At 37.6% G+C, this 16,097-nt stretch overlaps 1 long non-coding RNA gene across 1 annotated transcript in view; it reads right to left on the minus strand.

Moving 5' to 3' along the window:
- LOC123939343 overlaps window positions 1-16,097 on the minus strand; it is a 40,744-nt gene that overhangs the window by 2,030 nt on the left and 22,617 nt on the right. The window contains exons 2-3 of the long non-coding RNA XR_006817826.1: window positions 14,431-14,625; window positions 13,268-13,436 (exon numbers count right to left, since the gene is read on the minus strand). This is a non-coding gene — a long non-coding RNA (uncharacterized LOC123939343). The remainder of the gene's footprint in view (window positions 1-13,267; window positions 13,437-14,430; window positions 14,626-16,097) is intronic.

The following is a 16,097-nucleotide window of genomic DNA, read 5'->3' on the forward strand; positions in this document are numbered from 1 at the left end:
GGTGGGTGATGGGGAGGGCACGTTTTGCATGGAGCACTGGGTGTTGTGCAAAAAGAATGAATACTGTTACGCTGAAAAAATTAATAAAAAGGGAAAAAAAAAAAGAGACAGTTTCAGTTGCACAGCAGCTCTCTAGCTAAGAGGATAGACTTCATGGCAAGTGTTCTATACTCACACACACGGAGCAAGGAAAACATATTTCTGATTCCTTCAACCCTCTACCTTTCTTCTTTACCTATCCTAGATTAACCATCCTCAGGTTGGTTGATAACATAAAAGAAAAAAGAAAAACCCTTCTGGTGAGCCATGTTAATTTGGTACTTGTGGCTGATTATGCTCATACCCTAAAACTGCTTTATAAAGTTTTGTGACTTATTGGGGGAGCAATAATCACTAATATTTACTAATATTTGTGAATAAAAAGATAAATGATTGAACTATATATCTTAATTGAGGTATGTTCTGTACCGTATTTCTACAATTAAATTAATGTTGGGTGAATTGCCTTTTATTTTTTTTGAATGCTAACCACCAGCAACACTAGCACATCTGAAATGGCTACCAGTTCTTTTTGTAGATTAAAAAATAAGATACGCTCTCTGGGCAATATGCACAGAAAAAATAGCTACACCCCGATCAGAGGGTTCTAAAGTCTAGAATTGAGCTCATTGTTGGGCCCAATAGAAAAGGAAAGAAAAAAAAATCAATGAAAGAAAAGACATTTTTGGAGAAGGGGAAATACTCAGATTTTTAAAAAAAATCTGTTAAATTGAACAAAACCCACTTTGTAACCCCATTTCCCCTATTAATGATTGGAATCCCATTTCTAGCACCTACTAAGTGTGTGATCTTAAATAAGGTTATTTGCAAACAAAAATTCTACATTTTGCAGCCCTTCTCATAGGACTGTTTTTAGGATTAAGTAAAACAATGAACATTAAATTGCCTGGTTCTGTGCCTGACACATAATATAGTTAACAGATTTTAGTTCTCCCTGCTACCCAGTTCCTCTCACCCATCCCCTTTGACAGAAAGATGACTTCACAGACTTTTGTCTAATTTCTGAAAGGATTTTTTTACTTACTTCGCAGCTCAGTCACCATACAAAGATAACCTTTGAACATAGATATTACTGAAAGAAATGCCTCCAACTAGGATATAAGCTTCCTGAAGGCAGTAACCATGTCTTATCAATGTTTACATTCTTCAAGAATTTGAATTTCCAAAGAATTTCCAGTTCGGATATCTAAAGGGAAAATAATTATTGAGCCCCCCATATTACCATTTAATGATGTATTAATTCAAATGACTCATCTTTTTCAAGGTGTAATCTTGTCAGCAGTTAGTACCCATTAAGCACATTGCTTGAGTAATTGTGAACAAAGGTAAACCCATTTTGTCAATAATAATAAGAAGGGATAAAAAAAACCCAAAAAAATCCTATAGTATAATGGTCGTTTACTGTGATATGGTTGTTTATGGTAGGCTCCTTGACGCATTATCACTAATCCTCTCCACAACTATGGAAAATGAGTGTCATTAGCCCCATATTTTGAAAGGAAAACCAAGGGTCAAAGACGTGACTAGCACTAACTAGTAAGTGAATTCAGAGTGACATAACCACAGTTTGACTTCAGATCTCTTTTATTCCAATGTTTGAGCTCTTTGCACTCTATTGCATCCCAGAAGACATGCAGACTATAAATTTCTGGAAAACGAAAAAAAAAAAAATCAAGGAAATCATATATCTAGTTTGGTAGAAAACAAGGTTTGGGGACCTTAATTATTCAGATCTAAAACATCAAAATTATTTATTGCTAATAGAAACCAGTAATGATGTCCGGCATTACTATTGTAGCATACAAAGGTCTCCCTTAATTTTCACAACAGTTCTGTGATGTAGATGTTATTACCTCCTCATCTGAATAGATGTTGAAATTCAGAGAGAGCAGTGGCTTTTCTAGGAAGCAGATCTTGGACCCACACCCTGACCCCATCACCTACTCCAGAGTTCTTTCCACTATACCACCACATTCTGCCCTCCAAGCTATTTTTCCTGAATTTCAGTGGAAAAAGGACCAAAGAAAGTATGGGGACATAGACCATCTTTGGCTCTTCTTCCTTCTATTATCTAAAATGCTTTCTGGAGGTGCCTGGGTGGCTCAGTGGGTTAAAGGCTCTGCCTTCGGCTCAGGTCATGATCTCAGGGTCCTGGGATCGAGCCCCACATTAGGGTCTCTGCTCAGCAGGGAGCCTGCTTCCTCCTCTTACTCTTCCTGCCTCTCTGCCTACTTGTGATCTCTGTCTGTCAAATGAATAAATAAAATCTTAAATAAAATAAAATAAAATAAAATGCTTTCTGGTAAACAAGGTTTTTTTTTTTCTTTTTCTTCTTTAACAGGATGTGTTCATAGAAGGCATTCTAATACAGTATGGATTCAATAGAGCAAGTTTTCCCACTGAGCATAGTTGGGCAAGTATTAGAGTGGTTTTCTGAAGGTCTTTAGTTCATGTTTGGGTTTTGGTATGTCCTTTTCCTTCTCCTTAATATCTGTTTTCAAATGAGCAATGAGGAATCACTTTTAGGGCTAGAAGAGCTCTGGGATATTTAACAGATGCTAGAACTCATGTCTAGGACACCAGTTCAGATCCAAAGATATGCGGTTCTCTCCTTTTCTAACCTATGACTTTAAGCAGTAAGAGCAGACCAATATCTTTAAACCAGTATACTGTACCATAAAACCATTCTTTCCTATTTTGATTTAAAGGTGCTGGTGAGGAATCAACTAAGATTGTTACAACTGAGAACTAGCAGAGCAGTAACCATCACTCACTCCAGTGACACATGGTGTGTCTCTTGTGCTTATAGAAGCAGAAAAGCTGGATATAAGCAACCAGGTGAGGTGGGAAAGCATATATTCCTTTAAAAAATCTTTTTGAATTTGAGAAAGGTGGATTTTGGGTGAGAACCAAAAAGTAGCTGACAGCTAGAGTAGCTGACAAAGAAGAAAGATTATGATCTAAGTTTGGACTAAATTAAAATGATCAGAAAGAAAGCCCAAATGAGTCAATAGCTGAACACTGGAAGGAAAAAGACTTAAATGCCAAACATATCAACATTGAAGACCAGAGGACCCCGGACAGTAGGGACCCTTGGGGAGCTCTGTGTGCTCAGGTAGTCTTCCTTAACTTTTTGATGATCTTTAAGTGTTAAAAGCATTGTCTTCAGTGCCTGGGTGGCTCAGTAGGTTAAGCCTCTGCCTTCGGCTCAGGTCATAATCTCAGGGTCCTAAGATCAAGCCCCCACATTGGGCTCTCTACTCAGTGGGGAGCCTGCTTCCCCTTCTCTCTTTGCCTGGCTCTCTGCCTGCTTGTGATCTCTCTCTCTGTCAAATAAAAAAAACAACAAACAAACAAATAAAAAACCATTGTCTTGGGGTACCTGGGTGGCTCAGTGGGTTAAGCCTCTGCCTTCGGCTTAGGTCATGATCCCAGGGTACTGGGATCGAGCCCCGCATCGGGCTCTCTGCTCAGCAGGGAACCTGCTTCCTCCTCTCCCTCTCTCTGCCTGCCTCTCTGCCTACTTGTGATCTCTGTCTGTCAGATGAATAAATAAAATCTTAAAAAAAAATACAAAAACCATTGTCTTCAGGTATTATTAAGGAAAAATGCCCAAATCAGGAAGACTCAATTTTATTTATAGATAATATTCTGGTTCTTGGAGTGGACCAAATATGTAAAGGCATCCTTTACAAGCTAGCACTTCCAAAGTCTTCTTTCTGCTTGTGCCATACATTACATTGTTCTCATTTTATTCCTTCTTAAACCCGTTTCCTATTGTAATATGCCATATTAGCAGAAGTAAATACTTCTGTTTCACTCTTTTCTGTAACAAATACTTATTAATTTAATCTTCACAACAAACCTCTGAGATGGGATTTGTTATTATCCCCATTTTATAGGTGAGGAAACTGCACAGAGAGGTTCTGGAAGTTCCCAAAGTCATGCAGGTTGTTAGTGAAACTAAGCCGTCTTCTTCAAGTCCTTGTTTTTAACTGCTACACAGTAATGCCTTGCTTAAATATTTAATGCAGTTAAAATATTTTACAGTTTTCTAAGAATAAAATTTTAGTACAAACAAAGCTATAGGTAGTTTCCAAGTATTTAGTGGGTCCATAACTGACCTGAAAAATAAAATTGTTTTTGTTAAGAAACTGATTTAATTCTTAATCTCTTTAGGTATGCAGTTATACTTTTAGAAATAAAATATATTGCTTTACTTACATGATGATAATAATTATTATAGAAATATGAAAATTTCATGAAGAAACTAAAAATTGTAATGTTTTAAACCGCCCTGTTCAAAAGCTAAGCTAAAACTAATAGGCCACCTCTCTGAGGTATTTTAGTTTACAAATAACAAAAGAACTCCTATATTCCTTCTATCATTCCTGGGCACTGTAAACATTGCTTGTATTAATGAAAATCCTAGTTCAGTTGGTGGCATTTCAAGCAAGGAAGCAGAGGCTGTACTTTGGAGCTGAACATACACATAATTGGAAAAAGTGATGATGAACTAAACCATATTTACACAAGCGTTTGAAATAATGGCTCATGAGTCCTGTAGAATATTTCCCGCCCCTTTAAAATACTCATACACTGTACCCTTTTGGTCCATTTCCTGGCATCTTATTCATGCTGTAAATCTCCCTGCTGGATAGGAAATCTAGTCCCTATCACCACCATGTTTCAAATTAAGTTTATCTCTCTTGCTAAGTGCATGGATGATATAAAATCTAAGGATTTTTCCAGTTGGTTCATAATTTCTGAAATCAGAATTTCAAACAGTGGCAATCGAAATGACAAACTCCTATAAACTTTATGTCATGGTAGGAGAGGTACATGGGAGTGTGTAGCATGTGTGTGTGTGTGCATGCATACATGCGTGTGTGTGTGTCTTATTATTGCAGTGGTGACAAAAATTGGAGACTAGAGACTGGCATATATGCTGTCTCTGGAGAAGAAATGCAAATTTAAAATGAGGTGGACTTTCCCTCTACTACATATTTATTTACCAAAGTTGTGGAAAACCCAAACTCATTTCAGGCTTCTTGAAAAGTAAACCAAGAAATGATTAAGCATCTCTGATAAAAGTGTGCATATATGGGTGGAATGCTGAATATCATAGATGAAAAAAAAGCAACTTCCTACACTTTCCAAAAAAACCCAAAAAAACAAAAAACCTATTCTAACCAAAAATCATTTCCAGGCAATCTAGTGAATAAAGTGTGAATATATTAACCTGAGGCTTTTCTGAAGTTTTCCTGAAAGTTGCACTCCAAAAGTTTCCATCTTTCGCCTTACTAGAGGCATGAATTCTCCATCTGTATATCATAGACATACACTATCCAAGAAGATACCGGCATAAACACAATGGAGTAGTGGTTTTCAAAATGTGGTGCAAAAACTCCTTGAGTCCCATGAAAATCCCACATAGCCTTTGGATGGTCTTTGTATTATGTAAGGTTAATCAAATGAATATAAGTGACCATGGCCACCCTCTCTATGCTGGCGTGAACTAATAATTTACTTATGATATATAGTAAAATTAGATGTCAGCTCATTATTGCCTCATCAAAAAGAACACTAATTCGGAGTGCCTGGGTGGCTCAGTTGATTAAGTGTCTCAATTCGGATATCAGGTCATGATCTCAGGATCCTGGGATGGAGCCCCAGTCTGGTTCCCTCCTCAGCGGGAGCCTGCTTCTCCCCCTCCCTCTGCCCCCTCCCAATTTGTGCTGGTATGCTCTGTCAAATAAACAAATAAATAAAATCTTACTAAAAAAGCGCTATTTCTGATGGATCACTTTGATGAGTATGACTGTGGTAGGAGCAGTAGGGCATGGATTCTTTAGCTTTATCCAAGTGGTGTAAGGATTAAAGTATTTTTCTAGTCATGTGATTTAGACACCCATTTTTATAGCATCTTGAGATTTCCAGACTACTCAACATGTGATGGTTTACTGATCCTGATTCCAATGAGAAAAGAAGTTCATACATTCTAAAGAACATAGGTTTCAAATGACTGTGTGGAGTGCAATTTCCATTGGAATGATTTCTCTTAATCTTGAGCTTTAACCATTCCCATTGCTGTAGTACCTCCCAAAAGTAAGCATCGTTCATAGTCTTCACACTGCCTTTTAGCACATTGACATGTTCTTCTGAATCTCAAAATGGTCGCAACTGAAAGGCAGGAATTCTGGCATTTTTTCTTTCTTTCTTTTTCGTATCCCCAGCACCCAAGTATGTGCTCTATGGAATCAGTCTGAATGATTGCATGGAGATACCTAAAGTAGATGATTTACTGTTCAGTTATATTTGATTACCTAACTGTAAAATTACTATCATAAGGAAAGTAAACAACATAATCCTCATGCTTTTAAAAAATATACACAACCATTTCATGCCATACCAATGTCTTCTGATACAGAATCCTTCTGTGACAACCTTACTACCCTGCATGATCATTTGTGGAAAAACCACTGTCCTCCACTTTCATATCATCTCCCCACCTCAAATATATGATTCTATATGAATTTATTTATTTATTTCGAAATATTTTATTTATTTAGTTATTTGACAGAGAGATCACAGAGGCAGAGAGGCAGGCAGAGGAGAGGGGGAAGCAGGCTCCCCCCTGAGCAGAGAGTCCATGCGGGGCTGGACAGGACCGTGAGATCATGAGGTGAGCTGAAGGCAGATGCTTAACCCACTGAGCCACCCAGGCACCCCTGATTCTATATGAATTTAAAAACTTCTCAATCCCAAGATTTTACGAACTGATTCCATGTGGTTTTGTAAAATAGCATCAGTTCTATGGTGTTCAACATCTTTTTTTTTTATTTTAAAATTTTTATTTTTTATTAACATATAATGTCTTATTAGCCCCAGGGGTACAGGTCTGTGAATTGCCAGGTTTACTTACACACTTCACAGCACTCACCACAGCACGTACCCTCCCCCATGTCCATAACCCCACCACCATCTCCCTACCCCCCACCCCCTGGCAACGCTCAGTTTGTTTTGTGAGATTAAGAGTCTCTTATGGTTTGTCTCCCTCCTGATCCCATCTTGTTTCATTTATTCTTTTCCTGCCCCCAAACCCCCCACATTGCATCTCCACTTCCTCATATCAGAGAGATCATGTGATAGTTGTCTTTCTCTGATTGACTTATTTCGCTAAGCATAATACCCTCTAGTTCCATCCACGTCATCGCAAATGGCAAGATTTCATTTTTTTTTAAAATATTTTATTTATTTATTTGACAGAGAGAGAGAGGTCACAAGTAGGCAGAGAGGCAGGCAGAGAGAGAGGGAGAAACAGGCTCCCCACTGAGCAGAGAGCCCGATGCGGGGCTCGATCCCAGGACCCTGAGATCATGACCTGAGCCAAAGGCAGAGGCTTAAACCACTGAGCCACCCAGGCACCCCAAGATTTCATTTCTTTTGATGGCTGCATAGTATTCCATTGTATATATATTATGGTGCTCAACATCTTACTACATGCTCTTTCATGAACACCTGTGCTTTGGAGAAAGTGAACAGTCTGTCACCACGCAGGCCTCCTAATGTCAGCTCATTTCTGTGTTGGCATCTCTCTGGCATACCAGAGATTGTGGATGAGGGATACTGTGAAAAGACTATTTAAGTCTGTTCATTGAAGCCATTTAAATGATGCACTGGATTAAAGTGATATACTATCTTAACAAATTAGGCTTCTTAAAGGACTAGAGTAGAGAAAACCTGTTTGATGAACTTTGACTTCAAATTTTGAGTTTTTGAGTTATTTACCTCCTGAACTTAAAATCTCCAATTTTCATATTCTTTTTTTTTAAGATTTTATTTATTTATTTGACAGAGATCACAAGTAGGCAGAGAGAGAGGGGGAAGCAGGCTCCCCACTGAGCAGAGAGCGCGATGCGTGGCTTGATCCCAGGACCCCAAGACCATGACCCGAGCCGAGGACAGAGGCCCACCCACTGAGCCACCCAGGTGCCCCCAATTTTCATATTCTTGCACTTCTGAATAATTGCTCCCTGTTTGTGAAATGTTCTTCTTCCACCCTAGGACAGCAGCTCAGTCTTTTGGGACTATATTCAATGTGATCTTCTTTGTGAAATGTTTCCCAATTTTGTCATTAAAACATGTGCTTGTGATTAATTTTTCTTACCTTCTTGGTCAAATTACTAAGGTCTATGTCTTAGTAATTTACATGTCTATATAACATTGAGGAGAGTGTCTAAGTAGTACATAGTAGATATTCAGCGAACATTATGTTGAATGTAAATAATGAGTGAAACCACCTCTCAGATATTTCAATTCCTTCTTCCTAGAATGGAATGTAGAATTAAGCCATAAAAAATAAAGTCACCTGAAATTTATTATTATTATTATTATTATTAACAAAATTACTTTTTAAGGAAGAATGAAAGAGAAAAATTACTCCTTGGACCTTGTGTAGAGAGACCACATCTCTGACCTTGCAAAGTGGATGAAAATCAAACACATTAATATTCAGGCTATTTTAATTCTCATGGTTCTGTGCTATTTTATTATAATTATCTGCTTGTACTACTAAAAAAGAAGAAAAAAACCTGTACAAGATGAAGGCATCTGTCTTGGTAAAACCAAATTCCAACAATTCCAAGGTCTTATTTTTTCCTTGAAGATTATATATCTGAGGTTGTCAACATTAGAACAGATTTTAAGCTCCTGGTCATTTCCTCAAGCATATAGTATGAAACCAAAGGATCACATAATGTGTTCAATTTATAATGTCTCACTACAAATTTTTGATTTTTTTATAAATGGATTAATAAAGCTGCAAATGATAGTGGCTTCCTTTGAAGAATTATTTAAAGCTCTCTTTAAGTGCTTATAAGATAATAAAGAAAAAGAAAATTCTTCTGTGATTGGTTAAAGGGCAATTGGTATGTATGCTATTGATGAGAGTGGAAAAATCTGCCAGGTGACTTCAATTCAGCTGAATCATATGACTCATATTTGCTGAGTAGAGGAACCAAGAAGTAGGCCAGCTAAGGAGGATTGGCAAGACTGGAAACCCCTGGTCAGAAACCCTGCAAGCAAGGATAAGTGATTTTTTGTTTGTTTGTTTGTTTAGCTGAAAAGAATCGATACCTTATACAGCTGACTAAGGGGCTTCTCTGTCAGCTAGGGCATGTCCTTTGGTCTCCCTGAGACTCAGTGCCCTGGTTTGTAAATGGGGCCATTGTAACATCCTTTGTAAATGATGAGGACAGGTAGACCTGGGTTAACAATCTTTTCTGAAGATTTCACCTGGACAGGTGAAACCTGGAGAACGCTGCTGGGAATTGCACTGAAGAAGAAACATTTGAATGGGAGGCTGAGTGTTGGAGTAGATTCCAATTATGACCCAGCTATGGGATGACTTGGTGTTGGTAAGTAAGTAGCTCTTAGTGTCTGATTTCTCACTGATGAAATGAGATTTTCAGGGTGTACAGAAGAATTGAAACTGGTAAGAGCAAAGAGCATAAAAATTGTTTGTGGGTCATAAACTAAACTGACTCACACTGACCTAGATTGCTTAAAGAGATGTTGTGGAATCTTTACACATAGTGTTGCTTCTAGTCTACCCTCATTCCCCTTTTCAGGGGAGATTGCAGGAGAGAGGTGTATAACGAGTGGGTACCTGACATGAGTCTGAATGGTGTAGGGTGCTCTTGGCATCAGGACATAATGCTCCTGGCACCATGTCGGTGCATGGTAGTCTCATGAGTGAGTCAAGGGGCTGTAATGATGAGTTCCAGACCTTTGTGAGAATGGTTCACAAGTGATCCCCAGTTTTAAATGGGATCATTTTTGCTCTACTCGGATACTCTGCATCAGAAATGAGTCTGCAAAAAAAAAAAAAAAAAAAGAAAAAGAAAAAAGAAAAAAGTCTGCTCACAAATTCTTAGAAGAAAATCAAAGAGATTGCAGCAGCGCCTTCCTTCCCTGGTGAGTTATGCCCAGCAGCTCCCTTACACAAATTCTGAGCTGTGCATGGATGAAACGTTAGGCCCAGAGAGTGGGTCTGAAAATGGGAATCCTTGATACGGGAGAGTATTAGTTACTTGGAAAAGGTAGTGAATTTCTTTTTCCCTCATTTACAACCTGAATGTTATTGAGGCATTAAGAGAATCAGTTTAATTATTTCCCATTTTAGCCCTAGGTCTTTCTAGTTCATTAATAAATGTTAGTTATTTCTTTAGCCAACCCAATAACACAGATGCCTGTTAGTCCCAATGTTTGAATAAAGGATACTGAGGCAAAGCAAAGTTAAGGAATTAGTTCTCATCTGGCTAAAATTCTTAACTATATTAAATACCTTACTCTGTTTCACCTTCTTCCATATACAGCATAGATTTTAACCTACAAAAGATTAACTAGCTTGATCCTGCTATCCATTAACTCTCTTCTTCCACTTCCCCAATGGTATAAATAGGCTTCAGTTCAGAGATAATAAGTGGACAAGATGGTAAGAGGAAAGTTTTTATTTTTAGAAGTCAATAATTCAGTGACCATTCTGTCTTTCTCAAATTTTGTTCCTTGTCCTCCAGAATGTCTACTCAGCTGGAGTGGCCACTACCTTAAGAGGCTATGAGTCTCTGTCAGTGAAAGGGAGTTGCTCCTCCATTCCTCTCAGACTTCACAGAAATACTTTGTCAAGAATCTTTGAATTTCACAAAAGCCTCTAGATTGCTTTTCTCAAACTGCAAGTTTAATTATGATATTTTTAAGAGTTGCAAAACACATAATTTCCCTTAATTTAAACCTTTTTCTAGTAGCATTTAGGTTTGTATTTCAATGAAAACCTGTACATGTTAAAAATATATATACATTGCTTAGAAAATTAGTCTTGTTGTTTCCAAGTATTCAGGACTTGTAAATTTGTACTGGGGAATTTTTTTCTACTTTCCTAACTCATGTCTCATAAATTTAATTTTCTGAATATTTACATTTTCTCTGAAATAATTGTATCAAGTCACTCCTGTCCTTTATTGTTTTTCAAACTCAAACTTAATGTATATTACTCACAAAGTGATGGGGGGAAAGGCTATTTTAAAGAAAATGATTCAAGTTAGTAATTTTTTGGAAATGATTCGGGTGGCATCCACTTGGCGAATGGCCTGTGGATTGTAGTCCTGATGGGTGTCCTGCCCTCTTGAGGCTTTGAATTTCCCATCTCTTCAGGGAGTCCATCTCCAGCTCCTCAGCAGCTTTGTGATTTTTACTGTATCATTGACTGCAGCCTTTATGTAATATTTGCATTGCTATATTCACCAAACTAATGTTCACTTAATTTTTGTCCTTAATTAACTTAAAAAATTTTTTTAATTAACTGAATGTATCTTAAAAGGTGGTTTTGTATCCCTGCCATAAATAGATGGACAAAATCAATTTAATGAAAACCATACAGTGTTATTAAATTCTAGCTCCAAAGAGTTGTCTGCTGAAGACTGAGCCTGAGGCTTGCTTTCTATTTTTTTTTTTTTTAAGATTTTATTTATTTTATTTAACAGATCGAGATTACAAGTAGGCAGAGAGGCAGGCAGAGAGAGAGAGGAGGAAGCAGAGAGCCCAATGCGGGGCTCGATCCCAGGATCCTGGGATCATGACCTGAGCCGAAGGCAGAGGCTTTAACCCACTGAGCCACCCAAGTGCCCCTTGCTTTCTATTTCTTAAAAAGCAAGAAAAAAGTGTTAGAGAGCTCTTTGTCAGCACCAGCCTGGGACTTTCTTCCTGAAATAATTGCAAGCTTCAAAAAGCCTGAAATGATACAAATTTCTTTACTGTGTTATTGGATATCGATATGCCTCCTAAAATGATCTTGTACACACCAATGGTGTGTACAAGTCCCTCAACCTGGGAAACGCGGGTTTGAATATTTCCAAGACTTATGTCAGCTGTAACTTTATTATACTGCAAACCAGTCATTTCAGTTTACAGACACGCAAAAGACACAGAAGTACTTTTCTCTTCTGGTGCTTTGAAAAGCTGATATACAAACATCTTGTAGGAAGAGCTGACTCCTCTCTACTCCATAACTCTGGCTAACTTGTTCAGACATGAAAAGGTAATGAGGAAGTGTGAATAAGACCAGGAATTAGGATTCAGCTGGCCAATCTGGTTTGATTGTTGCCAAAGACATTTAACAATCAAATGGAGAAATGTTAAGTCAGTTGAAACTTTTTTTTGGCAGAGCTGAAAGTCAAATTCTGGCATCAGTTTGACAAAGTAGCTCTATTTTGAGAAAATAATTGATGTAATTTGGGTAATATTGCCAAACCTAATTATCTTTAACTTCTAACGGCCCAGTGACCATTTGCATGATGAAAGTAAATGTTTCATTATTTCTTTGCTTAATTTTAAAAGATTTTATTTATTTATTTGACAGACAGAGATCACAAGTAGGCAGAGAGGCAGGCAGAGTGAGAGGGGAAACAGGCTCCCTGCCGAGCAGAGAGCCCATTGATCCCAGGACCCTGAGATCATGACCTGAGCCCAAGGCAGAGGCTAAACCCACTTGAGTCACCTGGCGCCCCAAAGTAAATGTTTTAAAAACTGAAATGATTAGCCATTTCTGTTTATAATTTTGTTTGTGTGTGTTTTCTTTTTTTTCTACAGTCTTGTATAATTAGAGTGAAACCTTAGTTCAAGAACTTTCTTTTCTCCTTTGTAGAGTGCTGATAGAGTTGTTACCAAAGCTTTGAATCATTTTGTTATCCAGCACTATGCAAAATGAATAATTAAAGCTGACTCACATAGAAAGTGACAATGGAAAATTAGTGGGAAAATTCATTGTTATTTTTTGACTTCTACTGCCAACATAAAAACCATAATGGCAATTGAAGTATCATTATTTTTCAGTAATCCATTTTACTTGGCAGAGACTGCACAGAGTTCCATACTTCTGCCTGGAACCCACAGGTAGTACTTGTTGTAAGATTAAAGTTGGTGCTAGTTATTTCAGACATTCACTGCTGAGTGGGAGATAGGTGGCTCATCCTCACCAAACGTAGCCTTAGAAAATTTCCATGGTACCTGCCACTGTGAGCTACAATTTCCAGTTAGTGCAAGCTTCTGCTCCTCCATTATGCCTTACCTACTTAATTCCTCCTTCACTTTGCATAGAAAACAACACAGAAAACAAAAGGCCAGACTCACAAGTTGCAAGGCTAATTACCTGCAGTATCTGCAAAACCAGACCCTGGGTTGGAATCTTGAAATTCAGTGGCTTGGTGTCTTGGATAGCAGTGGCCTGGGAAATAGGAGACCTGTGTTCTGGGTCATCTTTACTACTATGTAACACTGAGCAACTCTGTTGTCTTCACTGATTTTCAGTGTTCCCTTCTCTAAAAGAAAAGTTGAGAAGAGACTATACATCCATTTCTTGCCTTCCCATCCTATGATTGTATCTACTTCCTGTAGTGTTAACAATGATATCCAGCATCAAAAATAATCTTCAGTTATCTGAGATTTTAAAGTAACAACCCAGCCTGGCATAAGCTTGCTTGAATTAGGCTTGAATTTTAAGAAGAATAGGCAGCATAAACTCTCATCAACAAGTCATGCACTTTATTAAGCAATTAATAATAGACTCACAGTTACACAGATACTATGTTTCTGACTTTCAGGTTAATTCTTTGGCTTTGCTATGTATTGACCTTCAGAAAGCCAGAGAATGATAGATAGGGGCCTAACCATTAAGTAGTTGATCTTCAGACATACCTGCATTAATATTTTGTCGATTGCATTTCACTTTAATTGTAGTGTGGTTAAAATTCCAATGAGATAAATATTTTCCTTTATGTGAGAATTCCAGAGAACAGTAGCTTTGAAACATTTATCATAAAATAAACAGACACTGTTACCCAACAGTTATGCATAAAAATGCCTGTAAGTGACTAATATAGGCCTTCATGTAAAACCAGTGATCTACACTGAGCTTCACAGGAAGAACATGTTTCCACAGACCACAGAATATCCCCAAGGTAGAGAACTAGCTGAAAAAAATGTATCCAAAGTACTACTCACTTAAGGTCTTTCCTTTTTTACAACAGCTCCATCCTACAGGGTAAAGCTAAAAACCAAAGACTACATTTTTCAAATGTTTGTCAAAACCAGGGAAATTGTGCTTATTCATTTTAAATTTGAACAAAATGTGATAATTCCACATTTTTAACCTGATATTCATCTCTTTTACACGAGCAGTAGTCTGACCTCAAGAAAAGTAGCAGGTAATAATAATTTTAGTCAGCCAACATCTACCTGTTAAAATACAGCTACTCTAGATAAATAAGTGGTAAACTTTGGTAGGAGTCTTGCTCAATTTGTTGTTAAAGTTACCCCAGAGAAGGGACCTCCATTTTGGTAGAGTTCCTTTCTTCTGACCCTTCATTCAGCAAACTCTTGTGTCGGGCGCATACTAATCTTCTCATGCAAGTTACTTATCACATGGTGTTTCTCCAGTGGAGTCAAATGTAAAACATCTGGTGATAGAATCTTCGAACCATATCCCAGAAGCCGTGTGTCAACCCATTCCTACAAAGAGAAAAGAAAGGGAAGTCTGAAGCTAGAAACCTTGAGACAGTGTTCTATGCTCTGCTCTCGCTTGCTTGAATTAGGCACTTTGCCACACCTGATTGTGTGCAGTGAGAGGAGACACCATAGCAAAGAGGAAGAACACTCTGCCAAATTTGCTTTTGAATTCTTGCTTCCCCACTTACTAGATTTGGAACTCGGCAAGTATATAAAACCTCTTTAAGCCTAAGTTTCTTCTCTAAGTTGGAAATAATATCCTACTCGAAGTTGCTGCAGGGATAAAATGAGATAATGTGAGTAAAGCTCTTAGTACTGAGTCTGCAAATGATAAGCACTCTGGAATGTGTAGCTTCCATTTAATCTTGTCATTAACAGAGTATAGAGATGACAAATGAACTGAGACTTATTAAGTCCCTAGAACTCTTTGGGCAGAGAGAGGCTCTAGAAATGACCCTCCCCATGTTTTCTCCCTACCCCCACCTCACCCAAGGTTCTTCTTTTTAAATTTGAGAGCTAATTCTCTAGCTTGTGTACCATCTTTCCCTTTATCTCCTCTTTCTAATTCCTCATGATTAATTTTAGAAATATCACTGCATATCAGCAAAACCATCAGCAGAGAAAAACAGTAAAAATTCAAATCATTACCTAAATGTTGTTCATTAGTAGATATTTCCAAGTGGTAGAAGTAATGATGAGTTTATCCTCTTGACTTGTGCCTTATATTTTTCAAACTCCTACATTGACATAGATTATTTTTATAAGAACAACAACAAAAAAATGTATTTCAAAGTGTATGTGTATGTGAGTGTGTGTGTGTGTAGCTGGGGGAAGTTACTTATTAAGCTCAGTGAAGATGTGGTTGTAGGGGATTGTCTGAAATAATTGGAGCATGCATGAGTACAAAAAGAAAATTATTTTAGCAAAAAGCTTAGGACTTAGAAGACATTGGTTTAAATCTTAGTATAATGATCTTGTAGCTGTATCACCTTGGTTACTTAGCCTTTCTAAGCCTCATCTCTGTCATCCATTAAATGGGATGGTAATATCATTCTCCAGCAACTTCTTAAGGGTTGAGCTTGCATGTGAAAAAAGTATGCTATACGGTAGAGTTAGAGCTTAGATGTGTTAGTTGACATATAACCTGAAGACTATCTAATTGCTTTAAAAAATAACTACAAAACTTAGACAAAACCTCTTGTATGCATGAAAATGATTTAAAATTATTCCATGCATTTGGATGTTTCACCCATACCTGAAGTATAACATAGTAAAAACTAAACTTAATATTTTTCCTCATAGTCCCTCCCAAAGTAGCTCCTTTTCTTAGATTTATTGGTCCCGTTGATGAAGAGACCTGCTTTATAGTTCCCCAAGCTAATAACATCAATTCATCCTAACTTGTGATTTTGCAATATTCAATCTCTTCCTTATTTTAATTGAGGTTTCCTCTGAAATATTGGTTTGATTCTGGT

The sequence above is a fragment of the Meles meles genome, chromosome 3 (assembly GCF_922984935.1).
Source record: "Meles meles chromosome 3, mMelMel3.1 paternal haplotype, whole genome shotgun sequence".
Classification (NCBI taxonomy): Eukaryota; Metazoa; Chordata; class Mammalia; order Carnivora; family Mustelidae; genus Meles; species Meles meles.